Source organism: Gouania willdenowi, chromosome 24 (assembly GCF_900634775.1).
Source record: "Gouania willdenowi chromosome 24, fGouWil2.1, whole genome shotgun sequence".
NCBI lineage: Eukaryota > Metazoa > Chordata > Actinopteri > Blenniiformes > Gobiesocidae > Gouania > Gouania willdenowi.
The window spans coordinates 13,118,729-13,119,466 of NC_041066.1; positions in this window are offsets into that span (position 1 = coordinate 13,118,729).

A 738-nucleotide genomic window follows, 5' to 3' on the forward strand; every position below is an offset into this window, starting at 1 on the left:
TTTGTATAAAAATCTAGGTTTTTAGGTTTAGGCCTTTTTATCAAAAAAAAAAAAATGTTTAGTCACTTTTAATTAAACCACATGAAAACAAAATAAGGCTGGGAAAGTCATTGTTTAGTGAGAAAATTGTAAACTTTCTATTAGATATACAGTAAATAGTAGTTTCCCTGTTTCTCTACGTAACATAATACAGCGTTCCCAACACTGGGCTGCAGGCCAGTACCGTCTGTAGACCATTTAGTAATAGGCCAATAAAGAGTCTCCAAACACCGCACACACGTAATGTCAACTCCATTAAACAACAACCGTCATGTCTCAGAATCCCAGTGTGCTTCTTACTTTTGAACATTTTGAGTCCTTCTCACAGTTGTTGACATTGTCGTCATGCTCTCATGCGTGCAGGTGATTTCTACATCAGATACGACGGGCGTGTTTCCTGCTTTGCATGCTTGGTTCCAGATATGAGAGTACAATATTATCATAAGAGGTAGAAAGTGTGCTTAAAAGCTGTAACAAACTGCTGATATCTTGCATAGATGGCCTGAAGATCAGAATCTAGAATGAACTTCAGATTGTCACAAAACTGCACTCTGGGAATTTTTTTTTATTTTTTTTTGTCTTTACACGGTTATAATAGTCTCTTTTTTTAACTACCCTATTCTCAAGGCCTCAGCACTCATAAACAAAGTGATTTATTCAAACTTTCCATATCAGAATTCTGCTATCTAATTACTTCAG